Below are 27,854 nucleotides of genomic sequence, written 5' to 3'. Positions count from 1 at the left end.
GAGTAAGGAAAACACTCCTTCATTGCTGCTGGTGAGAGTGCAAACTTGTACATATACTGTGGGAATCAGTATGATGATTTCTCAAAAAAATTGGGAATCAATCCACGTCAAGATCCAAAAATACCACTCTAGTGTATATACCCAAAGGATTTACACTCATATCACAAGGACATTTGTTCAACTGTGTTCATAGTTCATAGTAGCTTTATTCATAATAGCCAGAACTTAAAAATAACCTAGATGCCCCTCAACCAAATAATGGATAAAGAAAATGTGGTACAATTGAAATTTTTACTCAATGGTAAAAAACAATGACATCTTAAGATTTGCAGGCAAATGGGTAGAAGTAGAAAAACATCATCCTGAGTGAAGTAACCCAAACCCAGAAAGACATAGTATGTACTCACTCATAAGTAGATATTAGACACAAAGCAAAGGATAGCTAGCCTGTAGTCCATGACCCAAAAGAAACTAGGTAACAAGGAGAACCTATGAGAGACATCTATGTATCACCCTGAGAAGGGGGAATAGACAAAATCTCCTAAGAAAATTGGGAACATGGGCGGGGAGAAGGGAGGACAGAAGAGAAGAGGGAGCAGGAAAAGGGGAGGAAAACATGAGGGATTGGGATGGCTGAGATGATGGAAGGACAGGGGGATAACAAAGAAAGGTATGTTTTGACTGAGGGAGTCATTGTGGGACTAATAAATACCTGGCACTAGGAAATTCCCAGGAATCCACAAGGATGACCCCAGCTAAGACCCTTATTATGAGATCTCTTTTTATAAAGATGTTCTGATTAATAGAATTATTATAATTCTAACTTCATCCTCTCCTCCCATTGTCTACTATTTATCTTCTTGATGGCAGTATGACTGACCTGACTTTTGTTCATTAGCAACCCTGTGTTCTCACATAATTTATAGTGCTTGGCTTGTTGGTTAATGTCAAGAAAATTATTGTATTTTGATATCTGAAAATTAAATCCTACGTTATTTTTTCATTAGTATGATTTATTAGGTTTGGAGATGTATTTTAGTTGTAAAACACTTGAGAAACCCTCCCAAGACTAGGTTTTTTCTCCAGCATTACAAAATACAATTAAATAAGAGTTGAGTAAAATGGACACAAGTAAATGGATAGAAATTAAAAGTCAATCTGTGGCCTTTAATCCCAGCACTTGCAAGGCAAAAGTAAGCGGATCTCTGTGAGTTGAAGGCCAGCCTGGTCTACAAGAGCTAGTTCCCGGACAGGCTCCAAAGCTAGAGGGAAACCTTGTCTCAAAAAAAAAAAAAACAAAAACAAAAACAAAAAGTCAAAAAAGAAGAAATAAATACTTTATTATTAACATCATACAAAAATATCTGTATTCCTCAAAGTTCTTAACCTTTAACTTCAAACCAAAATTGTAGGTGCCCACAGAAATGTGTCCACTCTATCTTGATTGAAGATTCAGAGTAAAGCTTTCTCTTGTTCTTTCAAGGTTATTGACAAGAGATTCCATTTAAGGTATAACTACAAACAAGGTATCTTGATCCAGGGTGTAGTTACTTGGTGTTTTGGGTATTGAGATAACCCACAGAGATATATGTATTCTACCTTGACTGAAAGACCTCGAGCATTCAAATCTGTTCTTTCTCATTCAAGGATATGACAGGAGGTATGACCCAGAAAGTGGCTGTCTACTGGATGCTTGATCTAAGATGTGGTCACTGCATGTCCTACATAAACAACCAAATGCTTGACTCAGTATATAGTTGCTTGATGTTTCAGGTATTTAAAGTAGTTAATTGCTCTGTTTGTTCTTTGTTTCATGTTAAAGCAGTCTTTTGCCTTCTTCCCCGTTTTTGAATTGGGATGTATATGCATATGAAAAATAAATGTGGGAAAATTTGGTATTCATTGGATCGCCCTCCTGGTTCTACTCTGCATCTCTGCTTCTTTTCTTTTGCATCTATTTTTCTTTTATCTAATATTTCTAATCGATTCACTCCTGCTCTGGAATGTTCAAACCCCATAGAGGCTGGACCCCGACACAATGTAACATAAATAGAAGTACTAGCCTAAGCAACAGTGTGGTATGTGTTCCTAATTTTAAATATTTTTGTATATTGGTACAGGTATATGCATGTGATTCAATCTTTTCTTCTAATGTTTTTTTTTCTGCTGCAGTCAATCTAATTGTAATCTCTTTGTGATTTGCTATTCATATATCCTTTTCACTGAATTTTGAAAGCAGGCAACTGTCCTACAATGTGATAAAAATCCAACAGAAAGTGACTAAATAATGCCAGCATCCATTACCTTACAAGAGAAATTCTAGAGATTATACATACCAAGATCCAATGTGTCAGAGATCAATTCTCCTCTGAGACACATCTTTTATCACAACATGTCTGATACTGTAAGTATGTTGATGAAGTTCTTCTGCCAATTTTCTAACTTTTTGTGAATTTTATCCTGAAATTTAGGAAGTTCCAACATTGACACAAGAGACTAGTCACAATTGCCAAGTGTAATTCTGATCAACTGCTTTAAACTAGCATTTTCTAAGAGTCTCTTCTCGCCACTAGTCATTTGCCAGAATAACTTTCAGGACCCAGATGAAATTTGCTGATTAGGTTACCACCTTGCTGTTGAAGGATATGATACTGAATCATGGGTCTGAGCAAGGGTCATGTGTATGTGTGTATGTATGCATGTTTGTGTTTGGTTGAAAGTGTCATTCCAGCATCTGACACCCTTATATCCAAAGAGCCTGGAATCTTTGCCTGGGGCTTCACCCTAGCCGCTGGCATCCATTTTGGAATATCTGGGTGGTAAGTTCCGTTTCAAGCCCCCTGCTCTGGGAGTTACCTCAGTCCACACCTCCATGAAAGCACACCAAATGGTGACTCCTCCCCAGATAGGGTCAAGGTACTCCCAGAGGCTATTTAAATTTTCCCCCTAGAGAACAAACAAGTGGTCTGTCCAGTTCTCCTTTCCCCTCTCAATGGTTTCCCAGTATTCCTCCCCAGGGGTCCTGAAAGACCTGCCAGGAGCACTAGTGTCCATTGAACCTGGGCCTTTTCTAATTCTGTTTGATTTGGTCTGATTCGGATTATTGCATTGGCGGAGAGGTTTGTTGGGCCGCAAAAACTTAATTTCACAGTATATGTGTATACACGCATATGTACATGCAGAAAACAAAGGTTGATATTCGATATCTTACTCTTCTGCTTTCTAATTTATATATTGAGTCAATGTTTTTAACTTGTCTAAACAGTCATCTTGCCCTGAGAACCTCTTACTTCAACTTTACAAGAGTTAGGATTATAGGCTGGATTCCAACTTTTCTCTTCACCCTTTAGCAACAAGAATGTTACACACTGAGCTATATGCTCAACCTCAGAGATTCAGCTTTTGAAAGCACTTGTGAGGCAGATGCAGGCAGATCTCTAGGAGTTTGAGGCCAAACTCATCTACAGAATGAGTTCCAGGACAGGCTCCAAATCTACAGAGAAACCCTGTTTCAAAATAAAATAAAATAAAATAAAAATAAACAAGAACAAAGAAGAAAAAAATAAAAGAAAACAAATTTTTAAATTGTGGACCAGTTACTAAGAAGAAAAGACATAAAATTTAAACCTTTATGCATGACGTATTGGAATGACGAAATTCTTAGCAGGAGGGCATGAAGCAGTGTTTCCCGATTAAGTGGTGAGGAGGAGCGGTTTATCGCATGCCTTAAGCATCACACCAGTTCACAAGTTGCATGTTTTCCATTAGTGATGTTATGTTTTAAACAGTGTTTTGGGGGTTTGTGTTTGTAGTATCTAAACCTTGTTGTTCAAATGAAATGACTGTTTTCATATCTGTCCATAAGGACAAGAAAATGAACAAATGATTTTAAACGATCTTTAAGAAAGTTATTGAAAAAAGTATTTCATTATCTGAAAAAAAAGATTTATGTCTAGTTAGGACAAACAATAACTAGATTTTAGGTTCAACCCAAAAACAACCGGTTGGATGAGTTGTACAAGGAAAGGTGTGCTGGAAATGGTACAGAGCTCTAAAGGCTCCCCATGTGCACTGACCTCCCACCATTTTTGCACACTCATCTCTCCAAAAATTGTTGGAACCTTTCACTCTGGATTAGTAAGTTGTATTTCATATGTAAATGATTAAATTCCTTGGCATTGTTGCTTAATTCTATTTATAGACACCACTCCCTTTATTGATTACTTGATTTGTTAGCTTGTAATATATTGCTTGAATGACTACTATAGGCAACCATAATACAATGCAAATATTCATTGACCTACAAGCCCCTAAACATAAAATAGACATTGTTAAAATGGTTGGCTATGGTAAAATAGTAGTAGTAGTACTTATGAGTACTCTCATCATTGATTCCTTCCATACAAACTTAATAACATCCAGTAGCTTTTTGCTACCTCTTTTCTATAGTCTGCAAAATAATCTGTCTTGAATTGCCATAATCTTCTAATTTTCTGAACACAATAACTGGTACTACATATTCCAAAATATAATATTTTCAAAATAGGACACTCCAGAATTAGACTGAACTGAAATTATATGAATCGACAGTAGTTGAGAAAACTCAATAGTAAGAGAAAGCACAAAAGAATATTCTAGGATCTAAGATTTGGTAAGCACTGAATAACTCACTCCTAAGTCTCAGGCAAAACAGTGTTGGGAAATTTGAATTAACCGACCTGTCTGATTATTGACGAGTAGGCTATTTTCAAATGACTTTGAAAACAGGAGTTCCATGTGCTCTGGCTGATTAACCATAATGAAATCATAAGAATTAAGGTATAAAACTATTAAGAAATGATAATTGAGATTACATTAGAGTCAGAAAAACTCCATCCCTGATCTTATCTTTGTAATAACAAATATTATCATTTAAGAAAATTTCTTACATTCTTTATGATTGGGTTTCTTTCTTTAAAATATAGGAATAATGAACCTTCCTTATAGGGCCAGGAAAGATTTGATAATGATTATAATAATTCAACATCTAACACATAAAGAACAATCAAAACATGAACTTTCCTATGTCATGTATTATTTGAGTACCACAAGAGCTTAGTGCATGTCGTATGATCAATAGCACATTAGGAAGACATATCAAACTGTTGGGAACTGAATGGGAGGGAGCCAGTGAAGGCAGTGAAGTCCTACTGTTTTCCAGCATCTGACTGACAAGGAAGACATAAAGTAAATAAATTAGAAGAGATGATGGTGCTACAGTTAGAAGATAATATTCAGGAGATACACAGGGAAGTGTGGCTCAAGGTCTAGACTCAGCCAGGACTGTCTAGAGGGAACAAAATCTATAATACATGCAATATTAGAAAGTCCATAATATCTTGTTTACCAACTAGAAAAAATTCTAAGATTTTTTGACCACAGAAAGGTGGTATGTAGGAGAATAAAAATGTACAAGATTTTTTGTTTTGATGTAACAAATACTAACAAAGTGAATACAGAATAATTCTAAGTAAGAAGTCTATTGGCTATTATCAACTGCCTGCATAGTTTCCACAGGGGAGGAGAATCAAAGTACAAATGGAGCAAAAGGCATATTTGAGTTTTAAAAGGATAAAATATATTTTCCATATTTATTTTTTTATTTCAATTCATGTTACAAAATCAATAATATTTTTCTTTAAGGTACAAGGAATGATATCCTTGCTTTGAGAAAAAATAAAAATTGAAAGCCTAAAAAGTGTTTTTGGTCTGAGAGGAGTAAGATAATTAATTCTACCATCTAAATCTTCACAAAACAAGGATTCACACAAGTGCTTCTAAAATAAAAAAGATGGGGGACAGGTTTGATATTAGTAACTTGCTAGTAACAAGGTTTTATATTATTAATATATAAATACTAATATATATTAATAACAGGTTTTATATTAGTAATATACAAAATACCATATCTGGCCACTTTATTCTTAGGATAAATCTTTAATATCTAACTTTTCCCTTCATGGGCAATCATGGCATTCAACAATAGGCAGAATTTGGGCTTGTTTTGTTGTTGACTGTTTTTGCATCCATTGACTTTTATTCAAATAAAGTAACTTCTTCACTTATTGTATTCGGCATCATGTTGATGTTCACTTGAAAATAATTGGTTTCCTAGATTCTAGGGATGTCTGTGCTAGCAGCTGCAAGCACACTGAGATCACTGTGAATGTGTATGCAGAGTACAGTTAGCACCACTGCCTCATTGTTGAGATTGCTATGAAGTAGCCAAACTACACCATTGTATCCTAATCTAACTCCTACTAAAAGTAAGATATCTAGAAGTTTATTAGCTAACCTTCATGAAAATTGAATGAGAAAGTAATTTAAAAGTGTGAAGAAAACAAATCTAAAGAGCTTTCAAATCATGATTTCTCTAATACATTTGAGCAGTATAGTGACGTTGTCAGATATGTCAATTGTTGAGTTAGACATAAATAGAGACTACAGTCGCATTTCCTGAAAAGTTATATAATCTCAAACAGGATTTTTAATGAATCCAGGTCTTATTTCTCTATGTAAAATGGGAATATAGTGTCTACCTCAAATTGTTGCCTAAAGTTTAAATAAAATGTATGTTTGATAACATACTGATTATCAGATACTTAAGTTATCAATAAATTGGATCTATTTTAAAATCCAGACAAGAAAATAAAATGATATAATATATTCCATATTTTTAATTTTAGTGCTGTCTGACCATGTGGAAGTTATATGACATTGTAATTACAGAGTTCACACTCAAGAATAATACAACCAAGCAATGGAAAAATACAAAATAATCTCCTAAAGTCTTAAGTTTATTGTTTTATTATTGGTCTCACTTGTATCAATCCAAGACTATATGCTGCTCATGGATTATGGATTGAATACTCCTGCATGTAGATTATAGAGTCAATAATTAGTATTTATTTAATAATTTTTCTCTGAGAAAATGTATTCCAAAAGATTTAAATGCTTGTTTGGAAGACAAATAAATTATTTTAAAACATATACATTGCAGTCATGGTGGTGACTTTACTTCACATTCTCAGTGACACACTCATTTTTCTCCTCTCCATTGTGTGTTGGACACTGAACTGACTAGCAAGTCATTCAGGTTTGGTGACACTTAACAGTCACTTTTTTCTCACACAGCTGGTCAGATGCCTTGAAATTTCCCCTCTTGAATTTCTAACAGATGTTTGCCTAATGCTCAATCATAAACTAATCTGAGTTTATGTTTTTAAACTCCTTCAGTGTAAGTCCTGCACAGCAGTGGCCTCACACCACTACCGGCCTCACTATTGCAAGGGAAACTGCAGAAGCTGAAACTGCCTAAAATGAAAATTTTTGGCTCATCCCTAAGCAAAGTAAAAGTCCATGTTGTTTGCAGATATAGATCCCAGTTAGCTGAGACATTAAGGCTCGGTCAAACCTAACCAAGAATGCAAAGGCAGAAAATATTCCAGGAGTTCCTTAAGAGTTGAACACAAAACTGGTGATGAGTGTTGGAGAGACTTGGAATTCTATAGGTCATATACATATACGTGAGCCATAAGGGAGGACCTATGGACTCATGACAACAGGAGGAACAGAGGTTAAGCAATTCTATTCTCTAATTGAAAGAAATAATTTTTTTCCGCTATCACTGGGACTACTCCAAAGAGATCTAGATAGGTTTGTGTCACAACCGCCTCAACCAACAAGGAACACGCAACACAGACTCTTCTTTCTGCAGTTTATTCAGGAACCTTGAACAATCTTCTGACCCCGGGGAAAGCCAGCCCACAGCTTAAATAGCCTCTGGGTAGCCAACCCCAGCATGCCACATGGGAGATGCAGATAGGTTCAGATACGCAGAAGCAAGCCAGATCCTTAGCCTTAGCCATATATGGAGTTGTTTGTGACCGAGAGCACTAACTGATTGTGGGGGGGGGGAGTGGAAGACGGAAGTTGGTGCCATCTTTAATGCATGGCACTATGCAGCTCTCTACAGTTCCCGCTTTTTGTTTTTAGACACCACAGGTAAGAGTAGAGGCCTGCTCTCCGTGAAACAAGAGCCCTGTACTGATCCTCGTTAGGTGTCTTCCACACAAAGAGTGACAAACTGGCTTGATACCATTTTCCAGAGGTGGGATCTTGGGCATCAACCCACATGCAGTCAGGCGTGCTCTTCTCAAGGTCAGCAAATATCTGTCCTTGAGTGCAGTGCCTTGCCTCACACCCTGAATGCATCAAATTACCTTTTCATGGCGGCTAACCATGCATGGGGGACTGTCCTGCTTCAATGGCCATAAAGGCTTGAATAATCGTGGCTGTACTGCGTTGTTGAGAAAATCCGATCTTGCATATACACCACAGGCAAACCAGGGAGACCAAGACCAAGAGGCCAGCTAACACTCCCAAGCCCGCCCACTCCTTCAGATGATTCATGGCAACAGTAATCCACGATGACAATCCTGTGGCTAGTCCTGCATCCACTCGGGTAGAGTTCACCATAACATTGGCCACCCTCAGCTGTTCCATCATGGTATCAAATTCTCCAGTCCCATTATCTAAAAGATAACTAGACAATTGCTTAGACAAGTTTGCAGCATGGGTAAAGTAGCCAAGTTGAGCGATTTGCCATAGGGTAGCAAAGTCATGGCATGGGGAGCATCAACAGGCACAGGCACCCAGTGAGGCATGCGAGTACTAGCATTCCAGCATTGGGCATAAAAGCAAGTGACAATCATAATGTTCCTCATGTTGAACTCTTCTAGTTAAATGCTCTGGAACCCACACTGGATCTTGTTGGTCCTGTGGGAAAACACAAACATAGCCTTGCGCCTATGTCAGCATGGGATCAGGCCCACACTAGAACCCTGTCAGGATATCTTTCCACTTGACCATCCTTTTAGCAGGGCCATGGGAGTCCTGATGTCTATCAGCTGCAGAACGACCTTGAGCGTCCAAATTTAAAAATTTATAGTAAATAAAGCAAAGGAAAGTCTCTCTTTCGGGGTATGGCCATGGCCTATTCCCCCTTTTTGTTTTTGTAGGCATTCCTTTAAAGTGTGATGAGCACACTCTACAATGCCTTGTCCCTGAGGATTGTATGGCAATCCATGAGTAAGCTGCACCTCCATTTGTAGACAAAAGAAGGCAAACATTTGACCTGCGTAAGCTGGTCCATTGTCAATCTTTAATTGTTGAGGTTTGCCCCAGGCAGCCCAAGCTTCCAGACAATGGGCAATGACTTTGCGCGCCTTTTCTCCAGTCAGAGGCATGGCGTGTAGTATGCCTGAACAGGTGTCCACAGATACATGTACATACTTTATATTTCCAAACTCAGATAAATGTGTCACATTCATTTGCCAGATTTTTAGAGGGAGTATGCCCCGTGGATTTACTCCAATACTGGATGGATGTTGATGAGTCACACATTGAGAGCAATCTAAAATCACTTGTCGAGCATCTGCTCGAGAGAGATGAAATTTCTGTTGTAATGCTTTAGCATTAACATGAAAAGTTTTGTGAAAAGTCCTTGCCTTCTCCAAGGTAGAACTCATGAATATACATTCCATCCTAGTCCACTGATCAACTGTGTCATTTCCTTCACTCAAGGGTCCTGGCAGACCTGTATGGGCTCTAACGTGCTGGATGTAAAAACAGTTTCTTCTCTGCCAAATTAAATGTTGCAAAACAACCCACTCATATCTTTTATCTGGTTCTTCATGATTACGGGATGAAACAGTAAAGGCAAATCTTTCACTATCTTTGTGAAACAAGGGAATGGAGAAAAAACAATCTTTTAAATCAATCACAATTACAGGCCAGGAAGCAGGTAGGGAAGACAGCAGAGGCAGCCCATGTTGTACTGGCCCCATGAGCTGCATTTGATTATTAATGGCCCGCAAATCATGCAATAGATGCCACTTCCCTGATTTTTTCTTAATTACAAAAATAGGGGTGTTCCAAGGGGAGATGGATGGCTTGATGTGGCCCAGTGTTAATTGTTCTGTTACCAACCCATTTGCGGCTGTTAATTTTTCAGAGGAAAGAGGCCACTGAGGAACCCAAACTGGCTTCTCTGTTTTCCATATGATGGGAATTCCCTCCCCAGTGGCCCCTAAGAAAAACCCAGCCCCTGCCTAGAAGAGCGTTGCTGTACAGACATAGGGTCTTTCTGCCCCTGCAGTCTTTTTTCCCAATCCGTAATTTGGACAATAGCCTATCTTTGTCATCATCTGTTGTGAAGTTGGGGAATACTCATTACTGAGTTTAAATCCCATATCTTTCAGCAGATCCCTCCCCCACAGGGAAATGGGGAGCTCTAGGACATAAGGTTGAATACTCCCCGAATGGCCTTCATTGTTGCTCCATTGTAACTGTCTAGCACTCATATCTGGGTCTCTTGCATAACCCAGGCCTTGTAAGGTTTGAGAGGAAGCTTGAATGGGCCATCCTGGTGGCCAATCTTTCTTGGCTATGATGCTTTTATCAGCACCTGTATCCAACAGGCTAAGAGTGTATTTTCCATCTACTTTAAGTGTTAAAACTGGCCGTTGGTCAAGGACAAGGGACAAAAAGGTTAAGTCCATGCATGCCTGAGGATCCAAAACCTCTATTTCCTCTTTCTGCAGGGCAGGCTTCAAACTGCCCATGAAAACTGGGAAGGAGTCCGAGCTGAGCAATCCGATCTCCAGGAGAAATTGCAGAAATGCCTTTAGGTGACTCCACCATAATTTTGACTATTCCAGTGTAATGCGGATCTATAATTCCAAGATGAACATTTAGACCCCTCAATGTCGTGGAAGACCTCCCTATAAGTAACCCTACTGTTCCTGGATCAAGAGGTCCCTTAAAGTTTGATTCTACAAGCTGGTCCCCCATTTTGGGAGTTAATACGAGTCTAGTGGTGGCACGAAGGTCCTGTCCTGCTGAGCCCACAGTGGTTCTCCGCGGTCCTTCAGATGTCGGAGGGTAGGCCACGCCCCCTGACACGTGTCCTCATTCTGACTCTTGACTGCCCCATATATTTGCAGGCCCTGGGTGTGGGGGCCCTGCTGCCCATTTTTTGGATGGGAGCCTGCAGGAGTCTGAGGCAAAGGCTAGCCATTTATATTCTTTACAGACCGGCACTCATTTGCCCAATCTTTCCCCTTTTTATATCTTGGACATACGTCTGGTTGAGCTTAACGTTGGCCATCAGGCCCTTGAAGGGCACCTCCTCTTTCTGGACACTGTCATTTTAAGTGTCCCACTTTGCCTCACTTAAAGCAGGCACCTGAAGCTACTCTTTTCCCTTGTGACAGCTGAACCACTGCTTCCATTAGGCCTGCATTCGTAAGCAGCCCTCCCAATTCTCTACAAACCTTCATTCATGCCTCAAGGCCTTGGTTTTTGTAAGGGGTTATAGCATTTCTGCATTCCTTTGTGCATTGTTCATATACCAACTGTTTTATCAGTGGCATAGTCTGATCTGGATCCCCGAAAAGTCTGCCTGCAGCCTCAACCATGCGAGCGGCAAAATCTGAGAATGGCTCAGTGGGGCCTTGCAGGATCTAAGTAAGATTGTCGCTCACTTCCCCCTGGTTGGCCAAGTCCTTCTGGGCTCTAATGCCAATTCTATTAACCTGTTCAAAGACTTGAACTGGGTACCCGGTCTGCTGATTTGCAAAACGACCCTGGCCAAGTAGCATGTCCCTGTCCCAAGCACAGTTTCCTGCTGCTTGATTGGCAGCTGCTTCCTCATTTGCAAACTCTATCAAAAAGGCTCTCCAGTCTAGATATTGTCCTGGGCTTACACATGCATGAGGAAGCCTACTCCAATCACTGGGCATCATGCAATATCGATTCAGGGCTTCTACCTGTGCCACTGTGAAGGAAGCGCTAGTCCCATAAATTCTTACAGACTCAGCAAAAGATTTAATAATCTTAAAATCTAAAGGTTCCTCATATCTGTACCCCTGTGGATCCTGAAACACTAGATAAGCCATGCATAATTCTGTCCTTACTCTACTCAAGACTCCTGGGTCAAAAGAGTGCCCCGAGCTGCCATTCCTCCTTCCGCATAAAGAGGGGGTGTCGACGGCATTGTTTGGCATGAGGAAGGCTTGCAGCACTCCTCCCTCATAGGGTCCCCCTTCTTTCTCCCTTTTTCTCTCTTTCTTATTCCTGTTCTCTCCATCTGTTCTATGAGTGCCTGTAGCTCTTCTTCTGAATCTATAGACTCTGAATTTTCTATGTCTAAAAGATCTGGGAACAGTTTATTCTTATTTTTTCTTCCCCTCTCACTGTCTTCTTGTTCTGACCTCTCCTCCTGTAACATCTCTAATGCTGCGGGAGTACCTTCCACTCCTTTAGCCAATAGTCACTGAAGTATGAGCCCACAATGCTGCGGGAGTGCCTTCCGCTCCTTCAGCCAATAACCACTGAAATACCAGCCCACTGGGGTGTGGTATATTTTTCTTCTAAAAAGAGCAGCAAGCCTCGGCTGGCTCTCTTGGTTCCGGGCGCTTGGTTCTGGCTCCTGCTCCAGCGACTAGGCTCCTTTCCTGACAGTTTGTGTGTATGTAAGTTTACCCCCCAAAATAAATACCCCTTTAAAGCCTAACTGGTATGTAATTGATTCACCATTATCTGGCACCCAGCGTTTGGTTTAAGAACCACCCCAGACCCCCCATCCCCTGGCTCAGCTGCCGGCCTCTGGCTTGGCTGCTTGCCGCCAGTTCGGCTTGGCCAGCTCCGCTTGGCATGAGCCCTCCCTCAGCCATAAACTCTATGCCTCCCAGGATACACAGGTTCGGACAGTCTCTGCTGGCCTACTTTGATCTGTTCTGCATAGATTTTTAAGTTTTTCCTTGCAATGTGAGTCAAAGAGCTCACAGTGCAAGCTCCCTTTGAAGTTCCAGCAACGCTGTTTGAAATGCCTGCCATCCGCCATAACTGACTGGGAGCGCTGCAAGCAGCTTGACCCTTAATCCCAGCCCAGGGACACAGGGCCCAAAGCACTAGGCCTCTTTAGCAACAGCACAGTGGTTGTGTCATGACTCTCTGTATCGGGTTGAACAGAGCAGCAGGGCAGGAGACTGGCTGGGGTAGGCCAGGCTGCCTTGTTTATTGGCCACTAGAAGCTCTCTGACCTTTTGTGCTCTGTGCCTGGCCTCTGGATTTTCTCTCTGTGTACATCTGACCTCTCAATTGACTCATTTTCCCCAGTTTTTAAACATATAACAGAGCAGATTTTAAAACAGGATTTGTCGTGAGGCCTATAGCAGTTCCAGTCACGACTCAGAGACATCGCCATCCGGTGGCTGACAGGTAAAATGGCAGGTTTCTTTTTTAATGGGACTCTTGCTGCAGCTTTTGCTGCCACCTTGGTAGAAATCACAAGTGGCCTATATGCCTATGGAGGTATCTCAATTTACCGGTTATTAGGTTTTAGTTTCCCTCTTAATGTTATATCATTGTGGAAATATGTGGCATTAAGTGATAGGATTAATACCATGATAGGCAAAATTAATTCCTTATCTAAGGGTACTAGGAAATTACCTGAAAGGATCCAAGCTGTTGAATTTGACTTTGAAAAGTTATCACAGAGTTTTGATAAGGTAACAGACAGAATATACCTCCAGGATGGCAATTTCCATGATGTCCAGGGGCAGTTCAAGGAGGAGATATTATCTTTAAAAAGAAACATTAAGACCTTGGAATCACAAGTGCAGAATGGGGACCAAAAAAAATTGATACCTTAGTGAAATCACTAGAAACACATGCAGGTCAGGAGATTCAGGATTTAAGAGAGACGATGATGCAAAGATTTGAAATGATTGAAAAAGTTATTGGAACTGATGATCTGGGTGAGAAGACACAAGGCAGGATACAATGCCACCACCACCTGTTAGAACTGGCTTACCCAGGGTTTTAGCAACATACCCTGTAATTTATTCTGACAAAGCATCAACTTCTAAAGGCTCAAAGGGAACCAAAGAATCTAGATGGACGCCAGTAGGAATGAATGACCTAAAGGAAATTAAGTAAGCTGTTGTTAATTATGACTTTCACTCTATATTTGTTAAGGAAATGATAAGGACTTGGGCGTCTAATGTCAGGACTATCCCCCATGATTTCTCACAGTTAGCTTCAGTGGTCCTCAAAGATGGACCTTCCTTGATGTTTGGAGTTTATTTCAAGGAAGAATCCAAACATATGGAACAGCAAGGAAGAGCAAAAGGTGTGGAGGTTTCACAGGATCAGGAGCTTATGCTGATCCACAGGTCCAAGCACTTTCTGATGATGAAGTATTGTCTCTATACCACAAGGCAGCTTTAAATGCCTGGGGTAGATTACCAGAGCCAGGAAGAAAGGTAGAATCATATACTAGGGTTAGGCAGGGATAGGGAGAACCCTATACTGACTTTTTGCAAAGATTAATTAAGGCTCTGAACACAGGAATAACAGACCCAGAAGCTAGACGACTAATTCTTGAATCACTGGCTTTTGAAAATGCAAACTTAGACTGCAAAAAGATAATTGGGCCTTTAAGGTCTAGATCAGCACCTATGGATGAATGGATCCTGCATACCATGAATTTTCATACCTTTAATTATGATGATGAATCTTGGATAGGAGAAGTGATTTCCAAAGCAATGAGGGGACATCAACCTGCCAAATGTTTTAATTGTGGTAAATTTGGAGATCTAAAAAGGGATTGCAGGCAAGGTATTTCTAGGAATAATACTTCATCTGGGAATGGCAGGAATAGGAAACCTCGGCCTTCAGGTATATATAGGAGGTGTGGTAAAAGAAGACATTGGATGAATGAATGCAGATCAACAACAGACAGACAAGGCAACCCGATACCATCGGGAAACTCCCTGAGGGGCCTCTTGCAGGCCCCCAAGCCAAAAGTGGCCCAGTCATTCCCAGTAACCATGGAGGACATGTCACACCAGGAAAATTAAAAACTCTAGAAGCTTCTGTTGTAAATTAGAATCATAAGGTTCTAAATGATGCAAATTTGCAGGATAAGTCAGAAATTCAATTAGGAAATAAGAAACGTATATTTTGGCAAACTTCTATAAATAATCAGAGACCAAAGCTGAGAGTACCTATAAATGGAATTGTGATTGTTGGCTTGATAGACACAAAAGCAGATGTGAGTATCATCATTCCAGAATCTTGGCATCCAAATTGGCCTCTTCAAGAGGCAGATGTTCAATTACTAGGAAATGGAACCATATTTCGAGTTAAACAAAGCACGAGATGGGTTCACTGTATTGGGCCAGAGGGTCAAAGAGGAAAGTTAAGGCCATAAATAGCTGATATTGCAATAAATTTATGGGGTCATGACCTGCTACAACAATGGAATACCCAGATTAATGTTCCTGCAGTCTCAGGAAGTCATGATTCTGGGAAGGATGTAATAAAGTACTATGTACAAAGGTCACCAGCCATTCAGACTGTACAAGAACATAAAACAATTAACAAACCTTTAGAGGTACCTACAGCCCTACCTTTAAAATGGCTGACTTAAAAATCAATATGGGTTAAACAATGGCCTTTAGCTGAAGACAAATTGCAGGCTTTAGAACAATTGGTACTGGAGCAATTAGATGCTCGACATATTGAGGAGTCCTCTAGCCCTTGGAATTCTCCTCTATCTGTTGTAAAAAAGAAATCTGGCAAATAGAGAATGGTGAGAGATCTAAGGGCTGTCAACAAGGCAATTCAACCTATGGGCCCTCTACAGTCTGGACTTTCTCTGCCTTCTCTGTTACCCAAAGGATGGCCTCTTATAGTTATTGACTTGAAGGATTGCTTCTTTACCATACCATTACAAGAAAAGGATAGAGAAAAATTTGCCTTCACAGTGCCTACTTATATTAACACCCAGCCTACAAGGAGATACCTGTGGACTGTCCTCATACAGGGAATGCTCAATAGCCCAAGCCAGTGTCAATACTTTGTAAGTCAGCCATTGGAAATAATATGTAAGCAATTCCATAACTCTATAATATACCATTACATGGATGACATTTTGCTATCCGATTCAAACATAGATACTTTAGAAAGAATGTTTGAGGAAGTAAAGATAATTTTGCCTAAATGAGGATTACAAATTGCACCGGAAAAGATTCAAAAAGGAGATTCTGTTAATTACCTAGGTTATAGAATAGGTTTACAGAAAATTAGGACACAAAAGGCACAAATTAGGAGAAACCGGTTATGGACTCTTAATGATTTTCAGAGATTGTTAGGAGACATTTTCAGTCTATGACCGGCTGTTGGAATAACACCTGATCTAATAATTCATTTAAACAAAACCTTAGATGGTGACAAAGATTTAAATAGTCACAGAGAATTAACAGCTGAAGCAGAAAAGGAACTGACGATGGTTGAGGAAAAATTACAGGAGGCACATGTAGATAGGGTGGATCCAAATCTTAGTTGCATTCTAGTCATGTTGCCTTCCAGGATTTCTCCTATGGGAATTTTAATGCAGAAGGAAGATACTGTTTTAGAATGGATCTTTTTACCACAGAAACCAAGTAAAAAATTGAAAACTTATGTAGAAAAGGTCTCTGAATTAATTATAAAAGGTAAACTGAGACTTCGTCAACTAGCAGATATAGACCCAGCAGAAATTTTAGTGCCTTTCACTACTGATGAAATAAAAAAGTTTTGGGAAGACAATGAACCATGGCAAAGGGCTTATGCTAATTTTTTTGGAGAAATTAATAGAAACTTTCCAAAAAGTGGTAGACTTAGCCTTATAAAGAGAACTTCTTGGATTCTTCCTTGAATTGTACGTGACGCTCCAATAACTGGAGCCCGGACATTTTATACTGATGCTAGTAAATCAGGGAAGGCTGGTTACAAATCAGATGAATTGAGTAAGGTGGAACAAAGCCCTTATACTTCTGTCCAGAAGGCAGAATTATATGCCATTCTTATTGTGGTAAGAGATTTTAAAGAACCTCTTAATATTGTTAGAGATTCACAATATGCAGGTACAAGACATAATCCAGGTACAAGACATAATCAGGAATAGGCTTTGCCCGATGTACATAACACACATCTGGTCCCATACGGGTCTGCCAGGTCCTCTAGCACAAGATAATGCAGATATTGATCAATTATTGATTGGAAGGGTGTTGCAGGCATCAGAATTTCATAAAAAACATCACGTCAATAGCAAAGGTTTAAAGAAAGAGTTTTCCATTACATGGCAACAAGCTAAGGAGTTTGTAAAGAGATGCCCTCCTTGCTCTTTATATAACCAAACACCACTACCTGCAGGGACTAACCCGAAGGGGGTACTCAAAGGAATGAAATCTGGCAGATGGATGTGTTCCACTTTGCAGAATTTGGAAAATTAAAATATGTACATCACACCATTGACACTTATTCAGGCATTCAGTTGGCAACTGCTTTAAGCTCAGAGAATGCTGACTCAGTAATCACACATTTATTAGAAGTTATGGCCATTATTGGTATACCTGTACAAATAAAAACAGATAATGGTCCAGCTTATGTCTCTAGGAAAATGAAACTTTTTTTTGCTTATTATAATATTAAGCATGTTACAGGTATACCATACAATCCTACAGGTCAAGCAGTCATAGAAAGGTCAAATCGAGACTTGGAAGCTGCGATTTGGGGCTGCAGGTTTGTCTTTTGGGTTTGCGTCGCCACTCTATCCTACCAGCGCCCCAGCCCCACATTGCATCTGCCGCTGAAGGTCCCCACCATGGCCCCTAACAGAAGAAAGCAGAAGGCCGCGCCGGCAGAAACTGTGAACAAGTGAGAAAAACTGGTGGAGGGCCTGGCGGTGGTCATTGAGCACTGCACGAGCTGACGCGTCTACGGGCGCCACGCTGCTGCCCTGAGCCAGGCTCTGCAGCTGGAGGCCCCAGAGCTTCCTGTGCAGGTGAACCCCTCCAAGCCATGGAGGGGCAGCTTTGAGGTGATGCTACTGCATCTGGACAACAGCCATGCTGAACTCTGGACTGGTATAAAGAAGGGCCCGCCACGAAAGCTCAAATTTCCCAAGCCTCAAGAGGTGGTTAAAGAATTGAAGAAGTACCTTTCCTAAGGACGTTGGGCAGGGAGCCCCATGCTGAGCTTTCATTCCCTGAAGATGTTGAAGCATTTGTGATAGTGCATGGCCAAACTTAAGCTATGTCCCTGAAGCCATAGTTTCTTCCTCACCAGAAATGATGGTTCCATTGTGAGGCAGCCCTTGTAAAAGATATTTGGATTGGTTTAATAAAAGTTAAAGTGTCTGCGAAAAAAAAAGAAAGATCAAATCAAACTATAAAGGATATGTTAAATAAACAGAAAGGGGTGGAAAATGGCCCCAGAAATAGATTACATAATGCCTTATTAACCTTGAATTTTCTTAACGCTAATGAGAGGGGAACAACAGTGGCAGAAAGACATTGGAAAAATCTGCTGAACAAAATCAATCGGTTTATATCAGGGATGGGCTGACCTCTCAATGGAAGCCAGGAGATGTGCTACGTTAGGGAACAGGTTTTGCTCTTGTTTCCACAGGAGAAGAAAAATTGTGGATACCATCAAAATAAATAAAGGTTAGATTTGAAGAGAGGAAACCTCTTGGAAAGGAGAAATGACAGCATCTACAATGATGATGACCGTACAGGTGGTAAGAAAAACATAGAGGGTTCTGTTCTTATCTCCACCAGAAAACACTCGTCTTTGAAAAATTCAGGGGACCCAGGATGTTTCAATACTGACAGATAGAAAAATAAGTACCTAATATGGATTATCAAGAATACTGAATAGGTTCTGTGAGTATGAAGCTCTGAAATATACCAAATCATATTTCTGAATTTATAGAGCTGGTTTTGGAGTTGGACTCTTGGCTTGGTCCCTCTCTAATTCCAAGCCTGTTGTTAAGAGAAAAACCCAGAGTTTCTGGAGTTTCTGTCTTACGTCAAGAGCCATGATATGAGACAGAAAGAAATATGAGTTTAGAAAACATCTTTGCTTTTCTTCATATCTATCATACTTTTCATTGAATATGTCTATCATACCTTTCATTGAGTATATGTTTGTATATGCCTATATAATTAATGTTGAAATTTTCCACAATGAACAGTGAGTTTTTCCTGCACTGACATTTGAAGTTTCCAGGAAGAAGATGGGACCCCCATAACAACAACTCCACTCGGTTGATATGACGTCATGATACTGATAGTGCTACTACAAGTTCTGTTTCGTTTATCAGCCTCACAGATGATTCCAACTTGGTTAGCTGAAATGGTGCACATCTTGTACAACATTCTGGCCAGACCTCCACAAAATACTCAGAGACTGCAATTTTAAAAGACATTGATCTTGAAATTTAACTATCATTTTACTTTCACAGGATTCTCCGGAAGGAACCTCACCTCCATGACAGCTGGAAATAATTCTAAAGGACGATGTCCCCTCTCTCAGCAAAGTTTGTCCTGAGATTTAGTAACAATATTTAGGGATTGATTATAATTAGTATACGGTTGAGAGTTGGCAAAGAAATTTTATAAGCTCAGGGATTTTTTGAAAAAAAAAGAGGAAAAATTGGATAGATAAAAATGGTATTTGTGAGTTATTGTTCATAGATAATTACATCAGCATAGATTTTTGTATATGGATACAAAGTTAAATTATATTGAATATTGTATGTATGCATGCTTCTACCTGTTTAAAACATTTTTTATGTATTGATATATATTGTATTGATATATGTATACCATATTGCAGTGTACATTTCCACCTCTGATTAAGATACTTATATATTGTTTATGTATTGATATTTATTGTTTACATTTGGAGGTCATTGTCCTCGATTATTGCACAATTGTTTATTCTCTTAGTCTTTAAGTTAGATACATGTTAAGAATTGTAGATCAATAGTCATCTATGTCAGTCATATTTATGGTTAGACTAATCAGGTTCTTTAGTTACATAGAGATTATATTCTGTATAAATAGTCTTCAACCTCTTTGAAGAGCTGCAGAAAATGACAATTAATTTAATCTTAGAGTTCTGTGTAGTGAGACACAATCACTCCTGGCAACAGCGACCTATTCCCAAGAGATTGTTGAGCACCAAAGACACTCTACTTGGAGCTTGTCTTCTTGACAAAACCGGCCTCTGGGCAAGAAACTGCCTATACCTCAACTACTGACAAATACATGGTATCCAGAAATGGATAAGCACAACTGTTAAATTTTGCCAAGACAGGGTAAGATGGTTTTGAAAATCTCTTGCCTGTTAAAAATAATCTGTCAGTTATTCTAGGCCTTAGTCAAAGTTGGTTGCTTCAACACTGCAAACAGGTCTTTGGTGATTGCTCAGGTAGCCAGTTGTCTCTGTGATTTGTTGCATGTTTTGGAAGTTCTTTCATTGCACTTCCTAATTACTCAGGTAACATTATTTCCCTTCTCAGATCTTCTATGGGGTTGAAGACTAGATAAATGTAGCTACCTTGCTCTCATGACTTGGCCAAGTTATTTATTATACAAGACTTAAGCTAGTTAGAATAGGATATTTGTACTTAGTGTATATAATTTTGCAGGTTTGTACTTACTGTATATAATTTCGTAGTAGGCTTAGAACTCTCTTACTTAAACAAAATGGGGAGATGCTGCGGGAGTACCTTCTGCTCCTTCAGCCAATAGCCGCTGAAATACCAGCCCACTGGGGCATGGTATATTTCTCTTTAAAAAAGAGCGGCTAGCCTCGGCTCGCTTTCTTGGTTCCAGTGCTTGGTTCTGGCTCCTGCTCCAGCAACTAGGCCCCTTTCCTGACGGTTTGTTTGTATGTAAGTTTTAACCCCCAAAATAAATACCCCTTTAAAACCTAACTGGTGTGGGATTGATTCGCCATTACTCTAATGTGGCCTGTCCATTCTCTACTGCCTCACTACATCGTTGGTCCTCAAGACAGCCCCTTACACATTTCCAGATGGGTCTCATGACACGTTTACAAGTCCCCTGTTCAAAAGCAAAACCTAGATCTTTTCCTAGTTTCTCCCACAACGGGATCGTCAGACTCCTGTAGACTGCAAACCATGGTGCAATGGCATTGCACTCCTCTAAAGATTTTTCTAAGATACTCCTTTTAATCTTTAAATTCCTAGAATGAAGCAGCTCGTTAAGAGCCAAAAAAATTGGGTGCGACTGAGAAGCTCCCATAATCAAGCTATCTCCTCTTTTATTTCCGGTTCGTCAACTTGCGAAACCGTTCTTCGCTGTCTTTCTACCTACTGAGTAGAACAATTATCCTCACTCTTATCGAGGACTCCCACCTTACCTGGGAACTTACCAGTGCACTGCCCTAACCTCAGAAAGTTCTGAGTCCTTGACGAGAGGCTCTCCATATGGGCAATCACTTGTCACAACTGCCTTGACCAGCAAGGAAGATGCAACACAGGCTCTTCTTTCTGCAGTTTACCCAGGAACCTTGAACAATCTTCTGACCATGGGGAAAGCCAGTCCACAGCTTAAATAGCCTCTGGATAGCCAACCAATGCAGATAGGTCCAGATACGCAGAAGCAAGCCAGATCCTTAGCCTTAGCCATATATGGAGTTATTTGCAGTCGAGAGTACTCACTGATTGGGGGGGGTGGAAGGCGGAAGCCGGCACCATCTTTAATGCACAGCACTATGCAGCTCTCCACAGGTTTGGAAGACGGGACTCAAAATTATGCTTCTCAAACCATTGAGGAAGTCATAGATACAAGATAAAAATTGATGGTGGAGAAGGTGTCTGAACAGGCCTTCCCCTGTGTTCAGCTTGATGACTACCCTAACAGTCTCATAGAACTTTCATCTAATAACTGATGGAAGCAGACATAGAGATCCACAGCCAAGCACCAAACTGAGCTCCAGGAGTCCAGTCAAAGAGAGAGAGGAGGTATTATAAAAACAAGGAGCTCAAGACAAGGAGGGGGAAACCCACAGAAACAGCTAACCCAAACCTGCATGGGGCCTAATGAGGCCCTCTGTATGTGGGTGACTATTGTGTACTTTGGTCTGTTTGAGGAGCTGCTGGTAGTGGGATAAGGATCTATTCCTAGTGCAAAAACTGATTTTTTTTGTCCATTCTCTATACCTTGCTCAGACTTGATGCATGGGGGAGGGACTTAGTTTTGCCTCAACTTCATAAGACAGGTTTTATTGAATCCACATGGGAGGCCTTACACTTTCTGTGGAGAAAATGAGGGATGGGTTAGGAAGATGTGGGGGAGTTAAATGAGAGAAGGGAAGGGAAACTAGTTGGGATACAAAATAAGTAAAATATTTAAATTTAAAAAGAAAGAAAAATAAAAGAAATGATGGTGACAGTCTGAGAAATAGAAGGAATATTGAAGTTGTCTCTGGCAGTAGGTAGAGATTTTTCTGAAAATCTGAGCTTAAAATCTTTAAAGGATTCTTATGATTTACTAGCAATTGTTAACTGTTACATCATGAATGGGCAGTGGTGTTATTCAACAAGTAGTGTGTCCAGTTGGGACTATGGTGAAGGTAGAGGTTTTCTTGTGACTGCTCTGAAATTTTTTTGCACACAACTGGTTTGGGACAGACTACTTTAAAAAGGTCTTTTAATTTTAATTTTTTTCAGCCTTTGGCATCCTGTTGTCAAGACAAGCAAGTTCTGTGAAGTAGAAAGTCAGATAAATCATGCAAGCAGTACACTGAGTCCGACCTTGTAACCTCGGCGACTAGCACACTGTATTGTCCACATATATATATAGTTATAACTTGTGATGCTCACAGAACCACAATAACATCTAAATTGCATTTCTAAAAATGTGTCTTTAAATCCCATCATTCTTGTTATGTGAAAAATTGAACTGAAATGTATTATGAATTCCTTTAATTCTGGGAAGTGGGGGAAGGGGCAGTTTGGTAATGTAAAGTTGATTCTGATATGCAGAGGAAAGCAACAAATGACTGATTATGCAAGTCTGCAAAGGCAAGTATTTTTTAAAGCTATTTCCAGCTCAGTAAATCAAAATAGCATGCCAGATGTGAAATGTAGTTTTCTATAGAATTCTTAATTTTTTGTATGCACTTAAATATCAGAGAAAAGAAGATTTATACATAGAATCACACAAAGAAAATGGGTTGGACTCTTGATCCTACTCTCCCTTCCTTTACACCACTCCTCCCTCTCTCTTTTCTTTTATTCCATCCATATTTCCTTCCTCTTTACATTTGCATAAAACACACTTGATTATGGAAATTGAACAGAGCAGAATAAACCACTGTTCTACAAACACTCTTCAATATTGCAATAAAAATCAAACAGGAGTTTCATTGTTGATCTAATAAAAATAAAAAATTAGACTTCTTAAATAGTGAGTTCTCAATCACTTCTAAGTTTCTCTAATTGTGCTACCTCAGAATTTTTAATAAACAATATATTAAATACAGAAAAAAATCTTTCAAATTGAACTTGAGAGTCCCCAAGACTAGTTATCTCTGCTTCTTTTCTCCTCTTGACTGGTGTTAATCATGATTTAACATAACCCATTTGCTTCTGTTCTATTATATTGTTTTCTACTGTATTGTATCACAGAGTTTTACAAATTTTTGTGTGTATTAGATCTTTTGTGTGTATTAGATATTTGAAAAAAGGCAAAATTGGATTTTACCTTAAGTATTATTTTTTGTTTATACTTTTAATTAACTTTTTGTCATTTGAAAGGTTCATGCATGCATGCAATTTGCTTTAATATAGTCCAGTACTTTCCCTCTACTCTAGTTCCAATACATTCACAATACTCCCTCCTAACTCCTTTTATTCTTCTACTCTACAGAGTCCACTTAGAACATATATGTGTACAATTCTTTTTGATTGGTGTATCTATTCCTTCTCATTTTCTTACCTCCTCTGGTGGCCATCCCCCTTTCTCTACGGATCACATTCCCATATACATACCTTTTTGTTTTGTTTGTATCCTTTTAAGTTTGAATAACACCATTAGTGTGAAACTATCCACTAGAATCTAGTGGGTAAATAACCCAGTGATCACACAGCTAAATGCCATGACTCTCCCTCTTCCAGAGGGCTTCAATAGCTGATAATTACGTAGCAAGCAACTAGATCCCATGAGCCCCTTTCCCATCCATGAATGACTATTGAGAAGGCCTGTATGTGTGCATGCCCAGGGCAAGTAATTGCAGCTTCTGTAAGTTCATGATTGATTGTATTGGTTGTGTTCTTATCCCCATTTGAAGGTGCTTACATTATCTCTTTCCTCTCTTCTGCAATGTTTCTTAAGCCTGGTATGAAGTAGTGTGAAATTTGCGTAGGAATAAGTCATCCACTACTTATTCTCTGTATCTTGAATGCTCTTGAGTCTCTATACTCTCCTTTAGTCACTGCAAATATAAACTTCTCTGATTAGTTGAGATACCCCAAATGACAAGTGAAAACAAGACAATTTAGAAGACAGTTTTATATTATTTGTAATGAACTATTACCATGTGTAATGATTTCCCTTCTATGGCCTCTCAAAGGACACATGTTACTTGCAAGCTATAAAGAAATGAAACTGGAACTGAGTTGCACACTTCTCTGCTAACTAGAGTGCCAGAAGGTACTATGAAAGCTGCTGAGGTAGAAAAGCTTTCATTCATCTTACTTAGATGGAAATCCTATAAACCACATCACCAAACCTGCCAGGTAAAAAATACCCACAAAAGTAGTATTGGCTCCAGAGGGTGTTGGGAGGTGGGGCGGAAATGGAAACTTTTATAATTTAATAAAATTACTTAAAAAAACTATTACATATAAAATTAGTTCATTATGAAAGAAAAAAAAGTAGTATTGGCACAACTGTTATGAGGATGATCACTGTTCACGTGATTTAGTATTAAAACACTAAATTCTGCTCTAATATACTCGTAACGATAGAAGTCATAGCCCCAGAAGACTTACCATCTTATGAATTAAAGCTCTAAAATAGCTTTTGAAAATTTAGGATCTAAAGCTATTTACTTGACTCAAAAATAAAACACCCAAGTCAAACTCTGTACTGTTCCAAGATAGATATACTGAAGCTGCTTTACTTGAACAGTTTAATGTAGTGTGTTTAGTTAAAGCAGCTCAGGATATTAAAGCATCAATATTTAGAAATTTTTGGAAACCAAAACACAAACAAATGGTTAAAATATGAAACTGACTTCAATCAGGAAAGAGTAAATTAATATGATATTCAAATTATACAGAGCCAATTTGGCTTCCTAGTACCATCTAACATTTCAAAATAAGTTTTCTTTCTGCAGTAATTCACAAGTAGTCAGGAATTGATTTGTTGAAATAGTTTAGTCTTCTAATGGAATTTTAAAGATTACATTGACTTGGCTTTGCTGTCATGCTAGTTTGCCAGCAAATTAAAAGATTAATTGAATGTGATGGAGTTATAGTTCATTTGGTAAGAATACTTTCTGAACAAGTAAGGCTAAGTTAAATTTTCATCATTCACATAAAAAAACTGGGTATGAATGTACATGATCTCTTAACCATAGAACCATAGGTGGCAGAAATAGGAAGATCAGTAGAGCTTGGTGGCTGCCAGTCTAGCTTCAGGTTCAATACGAGATTACTCCATAGGAGAATAAAGTAGAGAGTGGTAGAGGAATGAACTGGACATTTTACTCAGACATAAGTACACATAAATCACATAAAAGAAATGTTTCTACATACTCACACACAGGCACACACAAAACATTCATAAAGAATAAGAATAAAATTCGTGTATGTGTCCCTCTCATGTGATTTTTTTTTACCTTAGAAATCTTCAGAGTCCTTATCAAGAAGGAACTAATCAGTTACAGTCTATCTACCATGTACTTCTCAGACTCTAACTAAATAACATTTTACTTATTATAAAACTTTCAGTTTTCTGGAATACAAATCAAATAAGACAAAGACTTAAAAACAATGCTTAAGTGTATAAAGAACAATGGACATGTGTATATGAAAAAATAGTTAGATTCCTAGTTTAGGGCAATCTTTCTAAAGGAGCTACTGGGAAGGCTCAGACATCAAGAATAAAGGAGATGCAGCTTAATAAGGCTATAGAAGTAGAAACCATGCAATATGAGAAGACTGGAGATTTAGAAAGTTATTGGGGGGCATTTGAAGACATCAGTTAAGCCTTATATGGCTTGCAGAAGAGAAAGAGGACAGGTGAGAAGGGAAAAAAAGTGGGAATATTATGAGAGTCAATGAACAATTCTTAAAGAGTTTTTAACAAGAATTATCTTTCCATTGCTAGAAACTGATTTAATTTTTATAGCTGCTGTAAAGCTAAAATTTTTAATACTATAGACATATTTTTTTTGTCTCAGAAAATATTGAACCCAATGGAAGAATTGGTCTCCTTTAGCTATGCATACTGAATGAGGGTTAATAGCTCTGTCTTCCTTGGTGAACACTAGTGGATCTATTTATTTGAAATGGAGGAGATGACACTAGTGTACAGGTTTTACTACCTGGCTTCACAAATTCTCCCTGCTGCATAGTTTTCTTCTCTGTTTGTGAGAATTTTATATTAATGAACTATTATTCTTCCAATGATTGTTCTGAATTCTCAGCAATAACTTCACTTAAAAATTAGCTTTTAAAGTCCAATAGTTTTCATTTCTAAAGCATATGTCACACTCTCACTGACTTATGCTTACACTGAGTCTTTCTAGAAGCACAATTCCAGTCAAGAATCTCCATCGGCACATATATCAGATGTTTGTTTGGGACTGGGTATAACATTGCCATAAGCAGAAGAGTTTCCTGATTGCCAAGTGCTTATTTTACTTCCCTAATATTTTTAAACATTGGGATGTGACTATGAGAATGCAAGCTTTATACATTACTAAAGATGTTGTGAATCTTCAGAAAGGCAACATCTACATCCAGCAGCAGATGGGAGCAATGTTGGTTACCCACTGCCAGACATTATGCAGAGGGAGTCTCAATTGGAGGTCTTTACATGGTCTTTCTCCTTGGAGAGAGAGGAACCTCACTGAAGATAGGAAAAACTCCAAGAGTCAGAGAGAATGGAGGAGACCATGAGAACATGTCCCAACAAATCATCTAAGCAGAGTTCACAGATAATATAGTGGCAAGCACCAAATCTTTACATCTCTGCATCAGGCCCTCCTCTGTATATATGTTATGGCTGCTAACTTGATATTTTTGTGAGATGTGTAACAGTGGCAACTGGCATATCTCTGATTTTGTTGTCTGCTTGAGATCCCTTTCCTCCACTTGAGTAGCTTTGTCCAGTCCTGGTATGAGGGTTTTCTTATTTTATATTGTTTTTTTCTGTATGACTAGCAGTCATCTCTTGTAAGCCCACTTTTTTCTAAAGAAGAAACAGGTGAAATAAATTTTAGGGAAGAGGGAGAAAGCTAGGAAGAGTAGATGGAGGGCAAACTGTTGGAGGAGGCCACTTGCTCTTTCAAGCCTCTTGGCTAGCTTACACCCAAAATAATCACACAGAAACTGTATTAATTAAATAACTGCTTGGCCCATTAGCTCTAGCTAATTAATGGCTAACATATTAATTTAACCCATTTCTATTAATCTGTGTATCACCACAGTGCAGTGGCTTACTGGCAAGTTTCGGCATGTCTAACTCTGGCAGTGGCTCCATGACATCTCGCTGACTATGCCCTTTTTTCTCCCAGCATTCAGCCTAGCCTTCCCTGCCAATCTAAGTACTATGGTTGAGATTAATCTTAAGAGAGAAGATTCTATTCAATTAAAAGGGAAAAATTGATTCTTGTTGAGTCAAATTTTTAAAGAAATATGTCGTGAATCTAAA

At 39.1% G+C, this 27,854-nt stretch overlaps 1 long non-coding RNA gene and 1 pseudogene across 1 annotated transcript in view; both read left to right on the top strand.

Moving 5' to 3' along the window:
* Nucleotides 1–27,854, top strand: part of LOC125397097 (uncharacterized) — a 188,358-nt gene that overhangs the window by 81,828 nt on the left and 78,676 nt on the right. The window lies entirely within an intron of this gene.
* Nucleotides 17,756–18,301, top strand: LOC125397087 (selenoprotein H pseudogene; annotated as a pseudogene).

Source organism: Myodes glareolus, chromosome 4 (assembly GCF_982192425.1).
Source record: "Myodes glareolus chromosome 4, mMyoGla1.1, whole genome shotgun sequence".
Classification (NCBI taxonomy): Eukaryota; Metazoa; Chordata; class Mammalia; order Rodentia; family Cricetidae; genus Myodes; species Myodes glareolus.
The sequence above is the reverse complement of the archived record's forward strand: the minus strand, read 5'-3'. Positions and strand labels throughout refer to the sequence as shown.